We start from the raw sequence: 24,032 nt of genomic DNA, 5'->3' as shown, positions 1-24,032 counted from the left end.
TTGGGGAGTGGCATGCAAGCAGAGGGAGGAGGGAGGGTGGGATTGGGAGGGGAGGAGGGAGGGGCTTATGGGGGGATGCAGAATGAATAAAGTGTAATTGATGAAAAATTAAAAAAAAAGAGTGTACTGTTTTCTGCAAAGGCTTTGCCACAATCATTACATTCATGAGGTTTCTCTCCAGTGTGTGTTCTTTTATGGCTTATGAGATGACTGTTTTGTGCAAAGGCTTTACCACACTCACTACATTCATAAGGTTTCTCTCCAGTGTGTGTTCTTTTATGGCTTAAGACAGTACTCTTCTGCAAAGGCTTTACCTCACTCATTACATTCATAAGGTTTCTCTCCATTGTGTGTTCTTTTATGGCTTAAGAGAGTACTGTTTTCTGCAAAGGCTTTGCCATACTCATAACATTCATAAGGTTTCTCTCCAGTGTGTGTTCTTTTATGGCTTATGAGCTGACTGCTTTTTGCAAAGGCTTTACCACATTGATTACATTTGTAAGGCTTCTCTCCAGTGTTTGTTCTTTTATGCCATAGGAGAACAGTGATATAGGGGAAGGCTTTACCACATAGAGTGCATTTAATGGGTTTCTCTCCAGTATGACTGCTTTCATGCCTGCAAAGAAAATTGGCATATGTGAAAGATTTACCACAGTCATTTCATTACACTAATAAATATATTTATCTATATGAATTAATTTCATAATTTGGTCCAATTGTAAAGAAGAATCAAATTTTAAAGTTTTATCACTTTATTCACATTCACGGTATTCCCCTTCATTATGGGTATTTTTTAAGATCCCTGTGATGGTAAGAGCATTTGTTATGTGGATCACTTTTATAGCATCATTTTTCTATAAGAGGTTTTCTCCTATATATGAAGAGTATTGTAAGAATTCAGAGTTTTACCAAGCAATCCTATTCACAAATTTTTGTACTGTATGAATGATACTTCATTTACAAAGTGAGCCAAGACAAGCAGAAGTTCCAAATTCCTAGTATTCATGGGTATTTTCAGCAATATGAGTTTGCTGATGAATTCTCAGTGAAGTTGCAAAACCAATTAACAGTAAACATTTATCACATTCAGAAAATTTACTCACAGTGGGGACTACTACCAAATCAATTGTTCTTGGAGAAAGACAGGGACACTGCTTCTTTCAATAAACCTATGCTCATGTGTCTTAGAATCATTTTGACATATGATATACCAGTTTAATTTAAAAAAGTAATAAAGATTCCCACATTAAATTAACACAGTTTGTTTTTGTTCATCATAGACATGTCATATAGGGATTAAGGTTTCTCCACAACAATATTCTTGATTCTCATAAGCTGCTCCTTTCACTAAATTTTACAATGTTACTGCACGAAAATGAGTAACACTGGTTCTACTATGTAATTTTTGCTTATTAGAAGGTTTTGGACACATACTGATCACCAATTCAGTCTGTACACCTCCTACAATATCTGAGTAGATAGAATGAGACTAAACAGATTGGCAGTTCAAGTCAGTAGCTGTAATGTCCATATGATTCAAATGGTATTTTTGTTACAATATTATTTTAGTTTCTTCTATCTTAGGGGAGTGCCTTGTAAATACAAATCAGATATCTGACATTGAAGTACGTGGAATTATGAGATTTTAATGATCATCAGTACAATTAAAGCAGTGCTATTTTTACACTGTTGCTTTTCTTTAAAACTCCCAGGACACAGCCATGTGTGCTGGTACATGCCTTCAATTCCAGCACTTGTGGAGGCAGAAGCAGGCAGATCTGTGTGATTTTGAAGTCAGGCTGGTCTAACAAGCAAGTCTAAGAAAGTCACAGATACCCAGAAAAAAAATCTATTTCAAAAACAGAAAATAAAAAGCAGCCAATAAACAAACAAACAAACAAACAAAAAACACCAGACTTCCAGGACACATTAAAATTTAAGATTTATATCTGTATCAACATGCACATAAAGTTACCTTTTATTACTTGTAGAACTTTGAAAATGTTCTTCAATATTATGGTCACCCCAATTGTAGCCTAAAATATAGTACCAGAAAATATATATTATTGGAAATATCATGTTATTATTAAGGCAAAACTTAAATCACTATCTTCTGTGACCCTTAGAACCATGACTGATTTATTTACCTCATTCCTCCTCATTCTCAATTGGAATTATAGAAGAGGATCAATAACAAAGTAAAAGTTGTCTCTTTATTTTAAAAGTGAAAGAAAAATTGCAGTCTTACCTATAGCAGTGAGGTTTTCACAGGTCTCTAGCATCACATCTTTGTAGACTTGCTTCTGGGAAGGTTCCAGCAAGGCCCACTCTTCTTGGCTGAATTTCACATGCACATCATTGAAGGTCACCGAATTCTAAAATATGCCATACATTTGTACAACAGAAACAGTGGCAACAATATAATTTATACGTCATTGTCAATATAATCATATAATTCTACTGCTTCTTCAATTTATTTTCTGACACAGAAGTGTGAATGTTATACAGTTGGGTGCTGTGTTTGATGTGAAGTAGGGGAGGTGAAAAAGCCTAAAGGTTAGATTGAAAAAAAAAAAAAAAAACAAAGGCGTGCTTCAAAAACCTGTGTTTCATCAGTTTATAAGACATGAATATAAAGTAGCCATTAGTTGGGTTCTTGAGCAATCTATGAATCATCTTCAGTTACTGGGGTGAGTAGGTCAGGACCCTGTCATGATACAAGTGGAAGGACAAAACACAGTCATGATATTTTATATAGCAACAAATGAGATGTGTTGATCAGGGGACACTGAACAGATCGGTAACATCAGTCAAAAGACAACATGGTACTGAATATTATGTTTTGACCAGGGCTCAGGGATGTGGCATATCAGTATGTGAAGAGGGGGGCTCATATATTTGTGGAAGGGAAAGTGGACTACAGTGAATACATGGATAAAAATAATGTGAGTGGCAAGCAACAACAATCATAGCCAATAACACCATATTTCTGAGTGACCAGACAAAAGAAAAGGAATAGAACACATGATTATTCTTTTATCATTGTTTTGTATATCCTCCTTACTAAATAATGTAGTCTATAGATTAAAAATAAAGATTAAAACTTTTCTATTAAAAAGAAGTGTTAATGTTATCACTAAGTCATTTTAGAAGAAAACAGAATAACAAATTTTAACTGTATCATATCTGAACTTTTTGAAGAGGATATAGCTTTGGAATAGACATGGCAATTAATGTGGACAAAGACAAACAGAGAGAAGAGTGTGAAATAGAGAGACAGATACATAGAGACAGAGACACAGAGAGAGAAATTAACAGATGAACAATACTAAGTACAGATCAGAGAAATTTATTAACAGTTACTAACTACAAAGAATGGTGGACAAGCTGGGTGTATTCTGTCATGCCTTCAATTCCATCACTCAGAAGGCAGATGCAGGTGTATCTTATTGAACTGGATGTCAGCATTATCTATTCAAAGAGTTCTAGGACAGCCAGACCTATATAGTAAGACAGAGCCTCCTCTAAAAGTCAATTAAACAAACACAAAATATTGAAAGAACTCAGAGGTCTTTACTGAAGCTTCTACAAGAAATTATACATTCACTCCTGTTGTATATTTATTCTCCAGAAATCTGCACTGCCCCAGCTTAAACTGCAACTTCAATGATATCTTACTAAAAGGGAATGCATGTTTAAACAGCTAAAAATAGAAAGATGAAAATATTAACAATGTAAATGCTGATCATAAATAAGCAACGTAAAACAGGACAGATGGTTCAGCAGTGAGGAGTTCTTGCTGCTCTTTCAAATAATTGGGCTCAATTGTCAGTGATTACCTGGGATCCACTACTATCAATTGCTATAAGTTCATGAGTTCTGAAGACATCTTGAGACTACTGTGAGGATTAGGCACACAAGAGTTACATATTCATGCATAAAATCAAAATACTCACATTCAGTAAAAATTAAAAATAGATCCCAGATGGTTGGGCTGATTGCATACCGTGTCTGATAAGCTGGGTAGCAGAGACTGCATGGTGTCCAATAGTTGGATCTGTGGGTCCCAAGTGACTGTGTTTCAAATGTAAGAAGAAAACCAATGATGAGGGAAACAATCGGGTCCAACCTCAGAGCACCCAGCTAATCTCTGGGAAAGTTCCTGTGATGTGGCAGCAGGAATAAGTTTTTCAAATAAATGGACCCATGAAGCAAGCAGGAGTAGATATTCTAATATCTAATAAAATAGACTTTCAACCAAAATTATTTGAAAGGGATGAGGAAGGGGGAATCCAAGATGGTGGTGCCAGGAGGACATTGGGTCTGAGGAGTAGGACAGCAATGTTGGTACAGCAACTAAAAGACTGAACTCTGGGCCCTAAAACAACAAAGATCCTTTTTCCCAGGTGAGAGGAAACTCCACGGTGTCAGGTCCACTCTCAGGTCACTCAGCGAGAACTTGGAAGATATCCTGGGTCGCAGGATACACCTTTGTGTCCTGATAACCTTCCAGACTAAATTATGTTCTCCAGGTCACCAAAGACTGGGAGCCCCAGTCTAGAAAAGAAAACAGGGAAGAAGAAAGCAGGACTGACCTCAGGTCACCCAGTCTATCCCTGGAAAGGTCCTGCAGACCGGTAGGTGCACAGCTGTCAGGCCTGAGTGCTCCTCCAGCTGCTAGCCCTGCATGCCCTACTCTCCATCACAGAACTTTGTGCCCCAGGACACTAGAGGCTGGGTTTCCTTGTCTGGAGAAAACCCCACAGACAGGGAAACAGCAGGTCCCAGATTAGAGAACTCAGCCAACTCCCCATACACACACTACATCCACCATACACAGGAACATTCTTGGAAAAGTTCTCAGATTCTTTCCCAGTCACCAGCTTGGAGCCATCATTGGCAAGTGACTATGCATTCTACACACTACATCAAACACCACAGACTGAGTCTTCCTATTGAAAGAAAACCCAAAGGTGGGGGAAATATCTGGCCCTACCTCAGGACACCTAGCTCCAGAAAATTTTCTTGTTATCCACAAGCTCCTACTCTAGCCTCCTGCTGTACACATGAGAGTGGTGCTCACCTGCCACTGATTCCCTCTTGGGTTCTGGGGCACAGAGCTCCAAACTGAGACCTACAGAAGCCTGGGTTTCCTGAAATCAACCCCCAGATACTGCTCCAAGGAACAACCAGTTATCCCTAACTAAACTGACCAAGCCACAGGGCACTCAGGTTACAGCAGCAGGTCACTACATTTACAGCAAGAAACCCAGTAGCAGGGCAGCTGTCTCCAGAACTTCTCTGGGTGAGAGGATAGCCCCTTTTAATAACAAAGGCAACAATTACTACTCAGGTCTATACGCCTGAGATGAGCTGTGGCAATTCTGAAAAACACCTGCCATTCAGTGACCATACCTAAAAAACGGAGGTGAGCTCCTTTGGGAAAAATCATCTTCCTGCCAAGGGGATTCGACCCACCACATGATTCCAGAAAGTACCAGAAACTAACATCCAACACCTAGGATATCCCAATGGGTAGAGGCCAGTGTAAAAGCTCAACCAACAAAAGACAAAGCAATATGGCATCTCCAGAACCTAGTTATTCAGGAGCAAGCAGCCCTGGATACACCAGCATAAAGACAACTTCAGGCCAATCTCTCTTATGAACATTGATGAAAAAATACTCAACAAAATACTTTGCAAACCCAATACAAAAACACATCAAAGGTATCATCCACTACAACCGAGTAGGCTTCAGGCCAGGTATGCAGGGGTGGTTCAATATGCAAAATTCTATCGATATGATCCACCATATTAACAAATTGAAAGAAAAATAAACACATGATAATCTCCTTAGATGCTGAAAAAGCATTTGAAAAAATCCAGCATCCATTCATTTTTAAAGTATTGGAGAGATCAGGGATACAGGGCATATACCTAAACACAGTAAAGGCGATATACAGAAAACATATAGCCAACATCAAACTGAATGGAGAGAAACTTAAAGCAATCCCACTGAATTCATGGACAAGGCAAGGCTGCCCCCTCTCTCCATATCTCTTCAACATAGTTCTCGAAGTCCTTGCTAGAGTAATAAGAGAATTAAAGAAGATTAAGGGGATACAAATGGGAAAAGAAGAAGTCAAAGTATCACTATTTGTAGATGATATGGTAGTATACCTGAGTGACCCCCAAAATTCTACCAGGGAATCCCTAAAGCTGACAAATACTTTCAGCAATGTGGCTGGATACAAAATCAACTCAAAGAATCAGTAGCCCTTCTGTATACAAAAGGCAAAAGTGCTGAGAAAGAAATTAGGTAAACAACACCCTTCACAATAGTCAAAAATGACATAAAGTACCTTGGTGTGACCCTAACCAAGCAAGTCAAAGACTTGTATGAAAAAATTTCAAGTCTCTAAAGAAAGAAATAGAAGAAGATATCAGAAGATGGAAAGATCTCTCATGCTCATGGCTTGGCAGGATAAACATAGTAAAAATGGTCATCTTACCAAATGCAATATACAGATTTAATGTAATTCCCATCAAATTACCAACACAAATCTTTACAGACCTTGAAAGAAAAATTCCCAACTTCATATGGATTAACAAGAAACCCAGAATTGCTAAAACAATCTTCCATAATAAAAGATCTTCTGGCAGTATCTCCATCCTTGATCTCAAGCTATAATATAGAGTAACAGTAATAAGAACTGCATGGTACTTGCATAGACACCAACTAGTGGATCTATGGAATTGGACAGAAGTCCCAGAAATACACCCACACACTATGGACTCCTGATTTTTTACAAAGATGCTAAAACCATACAATGGAAAAAAAAAGATAGCATCTTCAACAAAATGTGCTGGTCTACTGGATGTCTACATGTAGGAAAATGCAAATAGATCCATATTTATCACTCTGCACAAAACTAAAGTTCAGGTGGATCAAAGACCTCAGTATGAAACCAGACATACTAACCCTGTTAGAAGAAAAAGTGAGGAAGAACCTTGAACTCATTGGAACAAGGGACAACTTCAAGAACAGAACTTCAACAGTACAGGCTCTAAGACCAACAATCAATAAATGGAACCTCATGAAACTGAAAAACTTCTATAAGTCAGAGGAAACTGTTGTTAAAATAAAATGACTGCCTGCAGATTGGGAAAGGATCTTCCCCAACCCTATATCTGACAGAAGGTTAATATCCAGTATTTATAAAGATTTCAAGAAGTTAAACACCAACAAATCAAGTAACACAAATTTAAAAAAAAAGGGGGGGATGCAGAGCTAAACAGAGAATTCTCAATAGAGGAATATAGAATGGCAGAGAAACACTTAAAGAAATGCTCAACATTCTTAGTCATCAGGGAAATGCAAATCAAAACCACCCTGAGATTTCACCTTACACCCATCAAAATGACTAAGACAAATAACTCAAGTGACAACTCATGCTGGATAGGATTTGGAGAAAGGGGAACCCTCCTTCATTGCTGGTGGGAATGTAAACTTATACAACCACTTTACAAATCAACCTGGCACTTTCTCAGACAATTAGGAATAGCGCCTCCTCAAGATCCAGCTATACCACTCCTAAGCATATATCCAAAAGGCCCTCAAGTATACAACAAGGACATCTGCTCAACTATGTTTGTAGTAGTTTTATTTGTAATAGCCAGAAGCTGGAAACAGCACAGATGCCCCCCAGTTGAGGAATGGATACAGAAATAGTGGTATATCTATATGGTGGAATATTACTCAGCAATGAAAAACAAGGAAAACATGAAATTCACAGGTAAATGGTGGGAAGTGGAAAAGATCATCCTGAGTGAGGTATCCCAGAAGCAGAAAGACTCACAGGGTATGTACTCACTCATAAGTGGATATAGGATATAAAATATAGGATAAAAATACTAAAATCTGTACATGTAAGAAGTTAGTCAGGAAGGAATATGCTGGCTAAGATGCTCAAACCCCATGCAGAAAGGCAAAGAGGATGGACATCAAATGAGGGAGAATATAGGGACAGGACAGGAGCCTACCACAGAGGGCCTTTGAAAGGCTCTACCCTGCAGGGTGTCAAGGCAGATGCTGAGACTCATAGCCAAACTTTGGGCAGAGTGCAGGGAATCTTATGGAAGAACTGGGAGATAGTAAACCTGGAGAGGACAGGAGCTCCACAAGGACAGCAACAGTTCCAAAATTTCTGGGCACAGGGGTCTTTTTGAAACTGATACACCAGCCAAGGACCACTCATGAAGATGGCCTGAAACCCTTCACAAAAGGTGCCCTATGGCAGTTCAGTATCCAAGTGGGCTTCATAGTAATGGGGACAGAGACTGTCTCTGACAGGAACTCATTGGCCTGCTCTTTGATCACCTCCCGTTGAGGGGGGATCAGCCTTACCAGGCCACACAAGAAGACAATGCAGCCCCTCCTAATGAGACCTGATAGACTAGGATCAGAGTGAAGGGGAGGAGGACCTCCCTTATCAGTGGACTGGGAAAGGGACAGGGGTAGGAAAGGTGGAGGGTGGGATTGGGAGGGGAGGAAGGAGGGAGGTACATGGGGGATACAAAGTGAATAAACTGTTATTAATAAAAATTTTAAAAGAACACAATAAAATGTTGAAAGATTTTTTTAAAAAAACTATGCTGTTACACATACTTTCAAACTTTGAAAATATTGCTTGATATCAGTTATTGCTCCTAAATAAAAATAAATAAATAAATAAATATGAGGAAGGATACTTCATACTCATCAAAGGATAATCCCACCAAGATGGCATCTATATTCTGAGCAACAATGCCCCAAACACAAGGACACCCACATTTGTAAAAAAACATTAATAAAACTTAAAGAACATATTAATCACTGTACATTAATAGTGGGAGAGGTCAATATGTCACTATCATGAAGGGACAGAGTAATGGAAAAGAACTTAAACTGAGAGATAATGACACTAATGGATGTCATGAATCAAATGAACCTAACAGACATCTAAAAAAATTTTTAACCCAAACAGAAAAAAAATCTATCTTCTTTCAGCACTTCATGGAACCTTCTCCAAAACTGACCATACAGTAGGTCACAAACCAGGCCTCAAAAGATACAACATGATTGAAATAATATCTTGTATTCTATCAGACCATGATGGACTAAAGATGGACCTCAACAATAACAGAAATAATAAAAAGACTACACACATGTGGGAACTGAACAACTCCCTACTCAATGAAATCTAGGTGGGGAAGAAATAAAGAAAGAACTTCCTACAGTTCAATGAAAATGAACGCACATCATACCCAAACTCATGGGATTCAATTAAAGTAGTCCTAAGAGGACTTTTAATAGCACTAAAAGCTTCATAAACTATTGGAAACATCCCATATAAGCAACTTAATGGCACACCTGAAAGCCCTAGGAAAAAAGTAGCAGACACACCCAACTAGGAATAACCAAAGTCAGGGCTGAAATCAATAAATCAGAAACAAAGAATAATTCAAAGAATCAATGAAACCAACAGCTAGTTCTTTGAGAAAATCAAAAACATAGACAAACTCTTAGCCAAGCTAAGTAAATGGCAGAGAGACACTACCCAAAACAACAAAGTCTGAAAGGAAGACAGATATAACAGACACTGAGAAAATCCAAAGAAACTTTAACTCTTATGTCAAAAGTCTATATGCCACAAAATTTGAAAATCTAAATGAAATATACAATTGTTCACCTACTAAAGTTGAATCAAGATCAGGTAAAGATATCAAATAGTAGCCCCCTCTCTCATCTCCTCCCAGCCCTATCCACCCTCCTTTTTCTCCTTCTATGCCCTTTCCCTAGTCTCCTAATAGGGGAGGAACTCCTCCACTTCTGCCTGACCCTAGCTAATTAGGTCTCATCAAGGATGGGTGCATCATCTTCCTCTGTGGCCTCACAAGGCTGCACCCCTCAGGAGGAGGTGATCAAAGACATGAGTTCATGATGGAGAATAAATTACAGAAAACAATTTTCAATTAAATTTGAATTAAATAAATACATAAAGTTAAAAAACACAACAGGTAAGAAGAATGTCACACACCTGCAATTCAATGACTCAGAAAGCTCAGGCAGTGTTAGTGTCATGAATACATGTCATCCTAAGAAAGTAAATATACTCTCTGCCAATTTTTAAATGCAAGATATGGATGAAGATCAACACAGTAACCTACACTTACATATACAAAACAAAACAAAACAAAATTTAAAAAAAACCAGGATCAGCAGCCAATGATGATGATGTTGATGTCAGGCATGTTGGCCTAATTTTAAACCCAACACTGGAGCTAAACCTGTAAGTGCAAAAACTGCTTGGTCTACATACCAACTTTCAGGACAACAAGGGCTACACAGAAACTTTTTCTTCAATGTCAAAAACAGAAACATCATCTTCTCTGGAAGCTTTTTTGATTCAAGCAAATAAGTTCTGACCAAATTCCCTATAGGCTTATTGTCATCCCATGATGAAAATGTAGTCTAACTTCAATGATCCTAAAATTCTGCAATAGCTCATACACTGTTCAAATATTCGATGTTTCTTCTGACACACAATAAAATTTCTTGGCTGCCACATCTTGTAACATCAGAAACAAATCATATCATTCCAACTTAGATGCACAGAATACCCCTTCCCGTTCCACTAAAGAGGAATGTGGAAAAACTCAAGTGACAACACATGCTGGAGAGGTTGTGGAGAAAGGGGAACCCTTCTCCACTGCTGGTGGGAATGTAAACTTGTACAACCACTCTGAAAATCAATCTGGCGCTTTCTCAGACAACTAGGAATAGCGCTTCCTCAAGATCCAGCCATACCACTACTGGGCATATATCCAAAAGAGGCTCAAGTACACAAAAAGGACATTTGCTCAACCATGTTTGTAGCAGCTTTATTTGTAATAGCCAGAAGCTGGAAACAACCCAGATGTCCCTCAACTGAAGAATGGATGCAGAAATTGTGGTACATCTACACAATGGAATATTACTCAGCAATGAAAAATAAGGAAATCATGAAATTTGCAGGTAAATGGTGGGATCTGGAAAGGATCATCCTGAGTGAGTTGTCCCAGAAGCAAAAAGACACACATGGTATATACTCACTCATATAGACATACAACATAGGACAAACCCACTAAAACCTGTGCATCTAAAGAAACTAAGCAAGAGAGAGGACCCTAACTAAAATGTCCAATCCCCATCCAGAAAGGCAAAGAGGATGGACATCAGAAGAAGAAGAAAATAGGAAACAACCTAGGAACCTACCACAGAGGGCCTCTGAAAGCCTCTGCCCTTCAGACTATCAAAGCAGATGCTGAGCCTGATGGGCAACTGTTGGGCAGAGTGAATGGAAATTTAGGTAAGAACTGGGAAATAGTAAGAGCTGGAGAGGACAGGGTATCCACAAGGAGAGCAACAGAACAAGAAAATTTGAACACAGGGAACTTCCCAGAGACTCATACTCCAACCAAGGACTCTTCATGAAGATAACCCAGAACCCCTGTACAGATGTAGCCCAGGGCAGTTCAGAGTCCAATTGGGTTACATAGTAATGTGAAGAGGGACTGCCTCTGACATAATCTGATTGGCCTGCTCTTTTATCACCTCCCTCTGGGGGGGAGCAGCCTTACCAGGCCATAGTAGAAGACAATGCAGCCACCTTTGATGTGAACTGACAGACTAAGATCAGAAAGGAGAGGAGAACCTCCCCTATTAGTGGACTTGGGGAGTGGCATGCAAGCAGAGGGAGGAGGGAGGGTGGGATTGGGAGGGAAGGAGGGAGGGGCTTATGGGGGGATGCAGAATGAATAAAGTATAATTGATGAAAAATTTAAAAAAAAGAAAAAAAACTAGAATCAGGGGAAAATATGTCACAAACTAAGAATACACTGTAAAATTTAGATACTGCTAAATGAGGAAAAGGAAGTGACAGATTCTGAACGTAAAAGCAGATAATTCTTTTCTTTCTTTTCTTTTTCTTTCTTTCTGTCTTTCTTTCTTTCTTTCTCTCTTCCTTCCTTCCTCTCTTTCTTCCTTCCTTTCTTTCTTTTTGAGTCAGGATCTTTCTATGTAGCCTATCATTGGATATGAGTTCATGCTCCAAGGATCTAATGTTAAATTACACATAAAACAAAAATAAAAAAATTGTGATTTAAAAAAAAAAAGAGGACTGTGGAAAGTGTGGACCAAGGAAAGATTAGCAAGGAAAACAACAAATTCTGTTGCTATTTTTAAAGGCTTAGATGGCCCTATCCCCGCAACGTCTCATACATCTTAGTTTGGTTACTTCCACTTGCTACAGGCAGCACTCTATGGGAGGTATCTCCTAACATAGGTACCTCAACATCTTGTACTATCAAGACGCAACTCAGGCTTCACCCTCACTGCTTCATGCAATGAACCATTACAGTATCTTTACTGGGGATCTAACTCTGCCAAACACAGATAGATGGCTGTCACAGTGTTGAACTGAAAACACAAAGAAAGAATCTATTATCTTAAATTTTGCATCTTTCTTGTTTCCAGAATGTGCATAACATGAGTGAGACTGTCAAGTTGGATTTTAAGTTGGGATGGATCGTGCCACACTTGGAACACATTTGGAGCAATTTTTATATGAAGTTCTTTCCTGGTATTAGGAATCACTTAGCCTACTTCTTTGATTAATGGAAGAATTATCAGGAGGGAGTGTTAATTTAAGGACACCATCTTAGGCTTCAAATCCAGACCTAGGATCTTCTCTTTGATGATGATCTCCTTAAAAATTCCTGTCTCTGTTTCAGCATGTGACTGCCATCTGAAACTACCTAGTGATGCTTTTCTCTACAAACCAAAGACTACATTTATTTCTGCTCCACTTGACTCTTTCTTTCACTGTGGTCCTGAATGTCTCATTAATAATAACCATTCAACAGATTCAATGTTCTTCCTAAGAAATCCAGCCCATGCTGGGAGTGCATGTGTGCTGGTAGGTTGTATGCCACCTGATACCATCAGCCTTCCATCATGGCCTCTGAGATTCATGATTTATACGGATCTGGGCTGGCTCACTGGCCCACTGGGGCTAGGCTTCACTGGGTCTGTGTCTCACTAGGCCTATGTCTTGGTTGCAAGCCAACCAGGCATGGACTTTTACTTGAACCTTTGAGGTGAAAGTTCTTAGAGCAAGTCACAGCAGCTTATCCAAGAATGGTAACATTTTGGTATTGCCATAGGCTCTGGAATACCAACGTTTCCACTACCACTGGTGATTTCATTCTAAAAGAGCTAGCTACCTGTAACAGTCAATAGAAAATTCTTTCCACACCCCCATCTAGTGAACATGGGTGTTGCCCTAAAGATGTCTAGCTGACTATGGGAGAAATCAAAACACTCTTCTTCATCTGGAAGCTGAGCTCCAGGCCTCTGCTGAATGGAGAATGACAGAATGAAACACATTCTAAAAATATGGAAATATAATCAATAAAGAAAGCAAAAACAAGCTGGCAATGTTGATAACACCTGTGATCCAAGCACTTTGGTAGGTAGAGGCAGAGAGATCTCTGTGACTTTGAGGCTACCCTGGTCTACAAAGCAAGGTAAGGACAGCATATGCTACACAGAGAATTCTAGGCTCAAAAAAAATTAATTTTTAAATGCAGAAATTTAAGGAATCCTGGAAATGAAAAATTTAAAGACTACAGCAAAGAAATACAGAGGAAAGGTTCACACAGAAAACAGAGATAAATGAGATAAATTTATGCACTGAATACAAAATAGAAGAAATGGAAGACAGGTGTGTTTATACACTCCTTTAACACCAGAAGAAAGGGATGCAGAAACAGCTGGACTGTTGTGAGTTTTAGGCCAGACTGGTCTACAAAGTGATTCCAGGACAGCAAAGGCTATAAAAAGCAATTCTGTCTGAAAATAAACAACAACAACAACAACAACAACAAAACAGTAAAAAAGATGAAATAGATACGTGTATCAAAAAAAATGTTAAATCCAAAAGCTTTCTATCACAAAACATCCAGGAACTCTGAGACATTATGAAAAGACAAAAATGCTAATAATCAGATTAGCAGAAGAAGGATGAGATCAAGGGTGTAGAAGATATTTTCAACAAAATCATACAAAAAATTTCTTAATCTAAAGAAGAAGATGTCTATCAAGGCAAAAGAAGCATACAACAATACCAAAGACACTGGACTATAAAAAAGTCCTCTTTCCAGAGAATAATCAAAATGCTAAATATATGAACAAAGAAAGAATATAAAAAGATGTAACAGAAAAAAAAATTGAACGGACCACACTAACCAATCAAACAGACAAACAAAAACAAACAAAAACCAACCAAGAAACAAATAAAGGCAGATCTATTGGAATTAATCCTGTATTCTCATTAAGATGCTAGAAATTGAAGGACATAGACCATGTGCTTCTGACTCTAAAAAGCTACAGAAGCCAAGAAATATTACTAACTATGCCCAGAACCTTTCAATCAGCAAATGGAGAAAATAAGATGTTGCATGTTAAGGTCAAATTTACACAATATGTATCTATAAATACAGCCCCACACAAGGTGCTAAAACCACCACCACCTCCACCACCAAAATACCAAGATTAACAATCACTGTTCATTCATATCTCTTAATACCCTTGACCCAAATTCACCCCAATAAAAAGACACAGGCTCACAAAATGGATGATAAAACAGAATCCACCCTTCTTCTAAATACATCAAACACAGCTTTACATCAAGATAGACATTATCTCAAGGTAAAGGGTTGGAAAAGATATTCCAAATAAATGGATTAGAGTATCAAGCTCATATTGCAATTTTAATATCTAACAAAACAAACTTCAAAAACAACTAATCAAAAGATGGCAAAGGACATGAAATATTAAAAAATCCAGCGATATAATATTTCAGTACTAAACATCTATGCCCAAACATAAGAGCACCCGAGTTATAAAAGAAACCCTTTTGCAGCGAGCATCACATTCTAGCCCTGAGGGGCTAAACTGATAGGGAAAGACTTCAGTATATCACTCTTACCAGTGGACAGGTCCTCCTCACCAAACTGAACAGAGAAATGTTCCAGCTTACTAACATCAAAAAACTAAATATACCCAAATGATGTTTACACAACATCCACCCAAACACAAAAGATTGTTCCTTCTTCTCAGCAACTCATATATTCTTCTCCAGAATTGATGAAAAACTTGAACAGTGGAAGTCTCAAAAGATATAAGAAACTTGCAGTAACCTCATGCATCCTATCAGACCACTAAGGTTTAAAGAAGCACATCACCAATAACGATAACAATAGAAAGCTTACAAACTCATAGAAATTGAACAACTCTCTACTGAATAAAAAATGGATCAAAACTGAAATAAAGAAAGAAATTAAAGAATTTCTAGAAGTCAATGAAATGAATACACAACATATCAAAACTCATAGTACACAATGGAATTATTGACCAGAAGACAGTTCATAGCACAAAGTACATTCAGAAAAATAATCAGAAAGATCTCTTAGTAGCAACTTAATAGCACACCTAAATACTCTAGAACAAAAAGAAGTAAACATAAATAAAAGGAGTAGACAGTGAGAAATTACTGAACTGTGTCTTCACTGGTAAAAAAAAATGTCTTCACAGGAAAAAAATGGTGGATCCTATCAAAATTGATAATGATTAGATTTGAATAGTAGAGATCCCCTGAATAAGCAGAGGTAATTGTTCATCAGACAGCTTGGTCATTGAGTCCACACAAACTTATAAAGACTAGTGTTTTCTTCTTAAATAAAATGGATACTTTTGTTGTTTCATATTAAAAACAGTTAAGAGGTTTAAATTTTTTAAGTAAATTCAAAGTTATAAACTTGTTTGAGATGGAATAATTTGGAGTGAATATAAAATTTTTGAGCAGTATAGTGATAGACAGTGCCTTTAATCCCAGCAGAGACAAGCAGTTCTCTATTAATTAGTTGTTTTCTAAATTCAGGAGTTACAATGACAGGGTGTTGGTGATTCATAGTCTTAATCCCAGCATTTGGGAGGCACTTGCCTTTTACATACCACCTGGGAGGCAGAGGCAGGCACATAGGATTTACAATGATTTTATTTAAAAGCTGCTTGTAAAAATCAGGCTGAAAATCAAAGTGAATGCCCTTTATTATATAGAAATAAATACACTTTAAGGTATATTTGTAAACTTTCAAAGATTTTTTTAAACTTTAATTGAGATATTATACTTTTCTATTTCCAAAAAAATCATTTTGCCCTTTAAAAGTCATAACATGCCTAAAAGGGTACAACCCTCATCCCTGAATTAGGGATGGGGCAGGGTTTTGATTTTATCTTTTCAGTAGAATAAAATCATCCACCTAAGAATATGGAGACCACTGGACACATGAAACTTCTGAAAAAAATGGCAGATCACCAAATGAAAATGTCAAAAGAGGAGTAAACTGGCCAACTGGCATCACTCACCTTCACGTTATCTCTTCTGTCTTCTACAGACATAAGTGCAAATTGTCTTTATGTGATTGCTAAAGAACAATCCAAAATCTCAATCTCGTATCAGAAAAGCCACCTGGTAAGAAACAGAATAAAACAGAAAAATAAGGGATGATTCCATTGTCATCAATCTCATAATCTTCTAATCTTCTGGCATGATGTGACTTCTGTACTTACCACAAACTTCAATAATCAAGAATGTGTGCAGTGTTTGTGAAAGAATAAGGAGTGAGAGAAAAAGGCAAAAATATAAGCCTAAAATATTGCCAAGTTTACATGAAAAGACCTAAGGAGACTCTAACATGAAAAAGGTGCACTGGACCAGAGAAACTTTTGATTGTTTATTTAATATAAACCAAATAAAAACAGATTTCACAACTCACACAAGACTAACTCACAGTGACACCTAAACTCTTATATTTCTGACCCTCCATCTACTACTAACCTCCTTTCCAGGGAGCCCTTTTGTTCTGGAAGTGGAAAATGGAGGTGATCATAAAGATAAGCTATGGCTTGCAATCCCTCATGTCCCCTTGTGGGTTCAGGCACATCCCAGCCCTTGCCAACACTCACAACCAAAACAATGTTGGGGAATAATTTAATGTTTCCTGATGCATGGATTATGTCACAAGATGTGGAATCTGCCCTATCCACTTACATAAAACCAGGCACACCTGCATCTTAGAAATTCATTTTGCACCCTGGAATTGAATTTCTCTAAATCATGCTATTGTGCCTGGTGGTAGATGCAAGGTAAAAAAATAAAAATAAAAATAAAATAATCAAGTATTGCTGAAGGATGATCACCACCAACTCTTTTCTTCCAGTTTCAAAACTATTTGTACAATTTGTTACACAAAACCATTTGTGGAATACAACATTCTTCATTTCTACAATTGAGATCTTCATTTTTCCAATCTATCTACTGCACACCAAAAGCAATTCCTGTGTGTGCACACTAAATAGTGATATTATAAGCACCACAGCTTTCTACTTCCCAGGCTGTATGGTCCCCTCCTCCCTGGACAATCAACACTCAGGAAGGGTCAGAGTCCAAGAGTCTCTCCCCAGGTCACCACATGGAGAACAACAGAACCACAGTCTGAACCACAGTCCATTTCGTTCAAAGCAGATCAGGCTATGATAGCTCAGCAGACATGTTCTGCCTGGCCTGGGAACAATAGTCCCACACTCACCATAGTATGGCATGGTGACTGACTCACAGCTTCCTACAGCTATATCAGAGGAAAATCCCAGAACAAACTGGGAAGATACCTCCCGCTGGTGCTCCTGACTGCTAGGCCTATGCATAGTCACTCAGTACCTTGAACAATACAGCTGAGTCTCAGGACTGTAGTAGCTCCTCTACCAGTGGATCAAAGATCAAATGATGCAGATAGTAGAGGCATTCTAGCATTTCCCTAACCCCTATGGGCACACAGAACCCTAGTGTTGTTATAAAAGAATGAAAATCCCAATTGTTCGATTTTATCAATACAGACCCAGGAGACAGATACTGGGGAGAAAACCTGCTAGTTTAGAAAGGCAGAGAAAGCACCCATCTGACCCTGATACTCACCTCACCTCCAAGAGGAAAAATCTCCAAAAGCTCACCAGTTCAGATGACAGCTCAGGGAGGATAGGCCAAAAGAACCCAAGGCCAAAGGCTTTCTAGCTCAATGCTCAAAAAGCCCAAAATCTACCAAGCTAAAACTTCCACTTTTACACTCTGTCTTAAATACATTTCAGCTGAAAGTTCCACTTACTCTTTAATCCCTGTCATCTGGTTTCTTGATTTGCCTCTTGACCAAGGGTTAACATTATTTAATCCTGTGCACAGAGAGCTTTTGAATTAAAGGTATGTTCTAGGGCTGACAGAAACATACCGTAATCAGTTGTTTATAATAAATTGTAAGTTCTTGGAATTAAGGTTTGAGTTAGGGCTCAACCACACCAAACAAAGCACAGGTTTTTACAGTTCACATTCTAAGGGATCACACTAGGATCAAATATCCTGTAACACCCTCATTTTGGAACTGTTTTAAAATACAATCTTCCCCTTTCCTAGGGCACCTGCTCATCTTCCAAGATACAGGTCATTTATGTTGCACATTCCATTACATGATCAGTGTCCAGTGCAGTCATCTCTTCCTCATAGTTGGGAAGTCCTTCAGCAAAACCGCAGTCAAAGCCAAACAGTAACAACCATTAAAGAAACAAATGGCCATGAATTTGGAAGCAAGGAGTAGTTAATGGGAGCTCAATGAAAATGAGAAATAAAACAAAAAGGATATAAGTGTACCTAGAAATGTTGGAATAGAAAGTTTATTATAGATAGAAGAGAGAACATAGTCAGACACAGGGAAATCTCGGACAATCTAGAGTTGACATAACCCTGAGCTATGTGAGACGAGAGGAGAGAGGAAAGTGGAGAGCCAGAACAAAGGTCCAGGAGGATAAATGATAAATGAAAAAGACCAGGTAACCAAAACTGTTAGAATACATAAGGATGGACAGCTGGGAGAAGGGCAGCTAACCTCCAGGGCTAGAGATCTGTGTTTGACACCCATACCTTGTAACAGGTAAGGATGGAGGGATGCTGGGAGAACCTGACAGCCACATCTGCTTTTATTGTTAAGTAGCCACCCTAATGATTCATCCCAGCATTTGAGATGTAAAGTAGAGAGGAATGAGTAGGTTGAAACAATTTCATTATAATCTCAAAAATTATTTTTAAAAGTTGAAAATGGCTTTATGATCCAATATTCTTCAGGGATTTCAAGTATATTTTAGAGCACACAAAGTATTACTCATACCTTTTCTCTCAGGTTGTGCATTTTCAAATGGAGGGAGGAAAAAGCATTCCTGTTAGGTACTACCACCCCACTTTGTTCAGATCTTCTGTGTGTTTGAACTAGTGTAAATGTAGAAATTTGCTTTCCAGAAACAAGTTCAGCAACTAATCAATATTCTTGATTCTCTTTGTGTATGACTCCCAGCCCTAAGTGTATACTTTTCACTTTTACTGACCATCTAAAATTGATTACCTGACTCATTACCATCTTCCCTCCTCCTCCTACCTTTCTGTGTTGTGACTACACCAGCTTCAAAGTAGGTCAGTGAACTCAATTCTTACACAGGTCCCTGTTTATTAGCAATTGCCCACCTTCAAAACTTCAGTGTGTTCAGTGGACTTTAATTCACTGGTCTCTTTTACTTCACACTCACTAGTCCGGGCCCATCTAAAAAGAGCTGCAGGACTATGTTCTAGGTACTGGGCAGTAGGGGCAAGCATTCAGTGTTTAAATAAAGTGTAAACTACATAACATGTGAAAGGCTGATCTACAGGAGACATTGCTTTAAACAAAAACAAATATCAAAGCTCTAGGGAAAATGGAGTGAAATTCCTAATGAAAGGATTATCAAAGAATATTAACTAATAAGAAACTAGAGTAGTGATGCATTTACAAGATAAAATTTAATAATACCAACAACTGACTTATTTATTTATTTATTTATTTATTTATTTATTTATTTATTATGTATACAGTGTTCTGCATGTATGTACACTTGCACGCCAGAAGAGAGCACCAGATCTCATTATAGATGTTGTAAGCCACCATAAGGTTGGTGGGAATTGAACTCCTGACATCTGGAAGAGCAGCCAGTGCTCTTAACCTCAGAGTTGAAAAAAATTACACATAGGCATACTTATTTTGAAAAACACAGGCCATTCTCTTGTAGAGTGAAAGCCATTAATAAGATACTGTTCGATGTTGTCCCTGTGTACAATATTAGCTGCTGAGACCTGTAACCCAACAAAGCTTTAGCCAATAGCCTGTATCTCAAATTTGAACTGACAGAACTGTGTCAGTGAGGATTATACATATGGGCCCAGGACAGTCCCTTAATTCAAAATTCAATATTCACTGGATCAAGCTACCTGACCCAAATTGAACACCCACCAATCTGGTCTTTTTTCATTCACATTCATGAATTAATAAATACACGTTGAAAAAATTACAAATTAAAATAAAACTCATCCTGCCACATTTCTAGATAATGCTGGTGAGCAAACATGTGTATCCCAGGATCCTAATCTCTAACAGGCCTGGTTAGCAAATTACTTATCTGTGGAGTGTTTTACAGACAGTCTTCCCTCAGCTAAATTCTAACTGGGACCACTAGTTTCTCAGCAATAGTAAATTCCTTACATCATCAGTTCTACTCTTCTATATCACAGCTTAATATTGGAGTGCTCTCTGACACAGGATATACCATTTACAACCCATGACAAAATCCAAATGGACCTTTTAGAACTGAGAGAACCTACCTGACACCCCCAAATGTCATCAGGAACTAGGCCTAAAAAGGTCACCTAAAGGTCACCAGACTAGTGACTCTACCATAAGGTAACCAGGAATTGGGCCATGGGTCACCAATTCGAAAAACAAAGTTGTAAGATTCCCTACCCAAGGAACAGCCTGAGGATAACCACAAGGATGGGAAGGTATCTTATCTCAAAGTAGGGCATTTGTGCTGAGCAGCCTACCAAACTTGTAGTCGAATATTCAATGACACAAAAAATACCTAACATTCCTGAGGCCTAGGGATAGCTTGCTCAATGTTGGTTATTTTAGCTAGCAAAACACTTTGTAAAAAGCTTGCACTTTCTGAATGTTACCCAATTCTGTAACTGATAAATTGGAACATCCTGGTCCTTCCTAAAACCCCAATCAAAACCCTGCCATGCATCTTCTCAGGGCTCTCCTCTCTGATCCACTGTGTTGGTGATGATGGAGAGACCCAGTTTAAGTTCATATAAAACTCTTTGCTCTTGCATTTGTGGTCCAGCTCCTTATGATCTTTGGGGACCCTAAGATCTGGGCATAACATTTGGGGTCTCATATTGTATCCCCAAGTCTACCAAGCACCCCTGGCACATGGGGCTGAAAAACAGCCAGTAAGTGAGCACTCTTTCTGGGTCTTTCTCTGTGATTCTCTAGTTTCACTTTTAGGGCCTTGGGGCAAAATTTGTAATCTGTGTGTTCAGAAAGGTTAAGGATGATGCTTTGGACAACTGTGGGCCAGAGGGGGCCTGCAAGACTTTCCAGAACCCCCCCTCGAAGGGGTAAATCTGTAAAGGGTTGAGCACTGAATTTTCTGTGTTCTCTGGATTTCAGAGAGGATGAATGTGCCCCTATCTGTAAAGGGTGGTAGAGTACCCAGTTTTCTGTGATCTCTGGATCTTTGGACAAGGACAATTCAGGTAGCTCCTGCATCAGAGATTCCCTGATAACCTACTTTCATTTTTTCCACTGCAGGAGTGGTGGGATCTGCTGTCTGGCTCTGTGTATTTTTCTGCTGCACAAGCAATGGGATCTAGCTGTCTGTTTAACTGTTTTGTTTAACTGTTTTGACTCTCACTGCCATTTTTTTTTTGTCTCTGGGACTGACTAAGTACATGGGACAGAATTCTTCTATCCCCTTAGACTTGATTCTTTCATATTTCAGGGAGGCTTGAGCCATGCTTCACAGGCTCCAATCAGAGTGGCGAGGAGGTGCCAAGGGATGGATCCAGTATGTGGAGCCCCAGGCTTGGCACCTCTGCCAATGTTCTCTGGTCTCTGGTCTAGCAGAGATTAGCCACTGCTCTGGCCTCAAGTCTGGCAGAGCTTGGCTACTGCTCTGGACTCTAATCTGACAGAGAGTAGTTGCTGCTGTGGTCTCTGGTCTGGCAGAGTTTGGCTGGTGCTTTGGCCTCTGGTCTGGTAGATATCAACAGATATGATGCTGCTCCATTCTCTGGTCTGGTTGAATGCAGGTCACCATTCCAAACTCTGGGTTGATCTTGATTTCAGGGTAGGCCACCACTAATGGAACAGGATAGAGGACCCATAAAGAGACAGACCACTGTTCTGAGTTTTGGTATTTTCTCCTTCTTTCATTCTCTTTGAGTACATTTTATCCAATACATTTTCCTTTGTTGTTCTTTTGTGATTTTGTTTGCTTGTGATGGTCTCAGTGGGCTGGTGATCAAACAGCTATGCTGCATTGTGACTTTGCCTTCCTCATGCTCTCAACACTACAAGCTGGGGCACCTCTGGTCATCAGTGGGAACACATATTTCCACATATTTGGCTAGGAAGGCTCGGTTGGAGAGGGGTCTGTGTGCAGAAAATCTTGCTGGGCTCGACCTTGCTATCTCTATTAGGAAGGTCGGTGACCTGAGGTTAGCTCTGGCTTGGAACAATGACCGCCACATAATGCTTTTAGCTAAAACGTATTGTAGTTATTACTATTATTATTATTATTTGGTTAGGGTCCCCTGTAGCCCAGCCTGGCCTTAAACTAAACAGCTATAAGATGACCTTGAATTTCTGATTCTTCTGCTCCACCTCTTATCAACTGAGCTACACTCCCAATCCCACAAACTTCTTTTTTTTTTTTTTTCATTTAGCCATAGGTGGCTTCAACAAGGAAGTGAACTGAACTCAAATAGGGAAGGCTTGGCTCCACTGAGCTCCTGGGTCTGAGCCTGTGTACTGGCACTGTACACAGAATACCCACCTGAGCACCTTGATATGTCACTTATTAGCCTGGCTGCACTTATGAGATTGTCACCTGAGAATGAAGCCAATTCTTTTTTAGTCAAGGTCTCATACTGGCAACTAAAAGAATTTTATTAGAAAATCTTAGAAAGCACATGTATGATTGTGGTTTGAATGTGTGGGGAACCTCTGTCAATGTGCTCCCCAAAGTGCTAAAGGACATAAGTATGGGGAATGGGGAGGTGTAGATGAGGAATTCACCATGTCTGGGTATCTACCCCTACCCCCCAGAAAATGAGTTGCTTTACTTAATCACCAATGCAAGAAAAAAATAGCTAGAATGCATTTAAGGTTCAAGGTTTAGAAATGAGGCTGCAGGGGTCCTTTTGGCAATGCTTTTGAAGAACAGCATCCATTCAAGTGCAATGTTTGTAAACTTACACTGAGCAAGGAAGGCAGGGAAGGGAAGGGGAGGGGAGGAGAATAAAAAGGAGGACAAGGGAGGAACATGTTCAAACTTTTCCTGTCAAGAAAACAAAAAGGGAAAAAAATCTTAATGAAGTCCCACTTTTTGTATGTGTGCCCAAGAATTTTTTTATTATTATTTATTTAATTTTTTTGTTAAATATTTTTTTAAGTTTTTAAACTTTTATTAATTACAATTTATTCACTTTGTATCCCCCATAAACCCCTCCTTCCTCCCCTCCTAATCCCACCTACTTTTCCCTTTCTTCACGAATGATCCTCCCCAAGTCCATTGATAGGGGAGGTCTCCCTTTCCTTCCTTCTGATCGTAGTCTGTTAGGTCTCATCAGGAGTGGCTACATTGTCTTCCTCTGTGGCCTGAGATCAAACAGCAGGCCAATCAGTTTATGTTAGAGGCAGTCCCTCTTCCCATTACTATGTAACCCACTTGGACACTAACTGTCATGGGCTACATCTGT

General features: G+C 38.9%; 1 pseudogene; it reads right to left on the bottom strand.

The window, feature by feature from the left end:
* Positions 1 to 330: 330 nt before the first annotated feature.
* The window catches only part of LOC110543619 (zinc finger protein with KRAB and SCAN domains 7-like), a 262,089-nt pseudogene continuing 238,387 nt past the window's right edge, over positions 331 to 24,032 (bottom strand).

The sequence above is a fragment of the Meriones unguiculatus genome, assembly GCF_030254825.1.
Source record: "Meriones unguiculatus strain TT.TT164.6M chromosome 13 unlocalized genomic scaffold, Bangor_MerUng_6.1 Chr13_unordered_Scaffold_34, whole genome shotgun sequence".
Taxonomy (NCBI): domain Eukaryota; kingdom Metazoa; phylum Chordata; class Mammalia; order Rodentia; family Muridae; genus Meriones; species Meriones unguiculatus.
Note: the sequence above shows the minus strand (reverse complement) of the source record. Positions and strands in the feature narration are given on the sequence as shown.